Genomic DNA, 2,353 nt, shown 5'->3' on the forward strand with positions numbered 1-2,353 from the left:
ATTTCTATGAGGAAAAATTGTTTGCTTTACCTAAAAAGTAGATGAGAGTAATCAATAAAAAATTCAAACTACCGAGCCGGAAAAGCGGAAGTTCCATGGAGACCACATGCCCTGCGGTGACAGTGTGAGACCCAGCAGGTAGGCCTTGCCACCGCTGCCTGACTCCATCCCCAGCCCAGCCGAGTCCGTGCAGATCAGAGAGGCACCCAGCCAGAGAAGCGGAAGTTCCATGGAAACCATGTGCCCTTTGGTGCAAGCATGCAACCCAGCAGATAGGCCTCACCACTGCCACCCAACTCCATAACCTGACCAGCTGAGTGCACACAGATCAGAGAGATGCCTCCCCAGAGAGGCCTAAGACCCGAGGTGACCATGCACCAAAGGCACTAGTGGGTATCCCAGCAGACACTGAGGCAGCCATACCAAATTGGCAGCCCAAATAGCTTCCTAGCCAGACAATAGTGTCAAACCTGTGGACCGTGAAAAGCACTGCCACAATGACTAAACATCAAAGGAAAAATACGAAAAATCAACAAAGTACACCACCAAAGGGTAATAATTCTCAAGCTCTAGATCCTATAGAACAAGGAGCCATTGAAATGTCGGACAAGGAATTTTGAGTGATAATTCTAAGGAAAGTAAATGAGATACAAAAAAAACTCAGATAGACAACACGATGAAACAAGGAAAAGTATACAGGACCTGAAAGAAGAAATGCACAAGGAAATCAATGCCCTGAAAAAGAAGGTAAATGAGCTTGCCGAACTGAAGAATTCATTCTACGAAATAAAAAACACAACAGAGAGTTTAGCCAGCAGGCTTGCAGAAGTAGAAGAGAGAACTTTTGACCTTGAAGATGGGCTGTTTGAAATAACACAGGCAGACAAAAAAGAAAAAAGAATTAAAGGCTTTGAAGAAAATCTGAGAGAAATATCAGACAACCTTAAGTGCTCAAATATCTGAGTCATGGGTATTCCAGAAGGGGAGGAAAAAGGAGATTACATTGAAAATGTATTCAACAAAATAGTGGCAGAAAACTTACCAGTTATTGGAAAAGACACAGATCTTCAGATTCAGGAAGCTCAAAGATCCCCAAACGTATTCAATAGAAGCTCAATGATCTCCAAACTTATTCAATCCAAAAAGGTCTTCTCCAAGACATGTTATAGTCAAACTGGCAAAACTCAAAAACAAAGAGAGAATCTTAAAAACTGCAAGAGAGAAGCGTCAAATCACCTATAAGGGAGCTCCAATCAGACTACTATCAGACTTTTCATCACAAACCCTAAAAGCCAGAAAGGAATGGGATGATATATTCAAAATACTAAAAGACAGAGATTGCCAGCCAAGAATACTCTACCCTGCAAGGCTATCCTTCCGAGATGAAGGGAAAATAGTACATTTCTCAGACAAACAAAAACTGCGGGAGTTCACTACCACACGACCACCCTTATAAGAAGTTCTCAAGGGAGTACTGGGTTTGGTACCTGAAAAATAACTACCACTGCCATTAAGAACCCAAGCAAAATCAAAACCCACTACTAAAATAAAAATGGCATTCGTGAAGAGAAAACAAACAAACAAAAAGGCTATCTACAACCCAAGGAACCAAAAAATACAGAAAACAAACAGGAAATCAGAAAGAAAGGAAAAAAAGACACCTAAGACAACCAAACAACCAATAAAATGCTAGGAATAACTCAACACCTTTCAAAAACAACTCTTAATGTAAAAGGCTTAAATTTCCCAATCAAAAGACACAGACTGGCTGACTGGATTAAAAAGGAGGACCCAACTCTATGATGCCTTCAAGAGACCCACCTCACCCATAAAGACTCACATAGACCAAGAGTGAAAGGATGGAAAAAGATTTACCATGCAAACAGAAATGAAAAAGGAGCTGGAGAAACTATTCTTATATCTGACAAAATAGACTTTAAACTAAAAACCAAAGGATAATGAGGGCCACTACATAATGATAAAAGGATTGATCCATCAAGAAGACATAACAATCATAAATATATACACACCCAATGTCGGAGCAGCCATATTTATAAAACAAACTCTATTAGATCTAAAGACGGAAATAGACACTAATACCACAGGAGCAGGGGACCCGAACATCCAACTGTCAATATTGGACAGATCGTCTAGGCAAAGAATCAGCAGAGAAACACAAGATCTAAACAACATACTAGACCAATTGGACTTGGCAGATATCTACAGAACATTCCATCCAACAATGTCAGAATATTCATTCTTCTCATCAGCACATGGATCATTCTCCAGGATCATCACATGTTAGGTCACAAATCAAGTCTCAACAAATTCAAGAAAATTGGAATTATCCCAT

The sequence above is a fragment of the Galeopterus variegatus genome, unplaced genomic scaffold (genome assembly GCF_000696425.1).
Source record: "Galeopterus variegatus unplaced genomic scaffold, G_variegatus-3.0.2 Scaffold3294, whole genome shotgun sequence".
Lineage (NCBI taxonomy): Eukaryota > Metazoa > Chordata > Mammalia > Dermoptera > Cynocephalidae > Galeopterus > Galeopterus variegatus.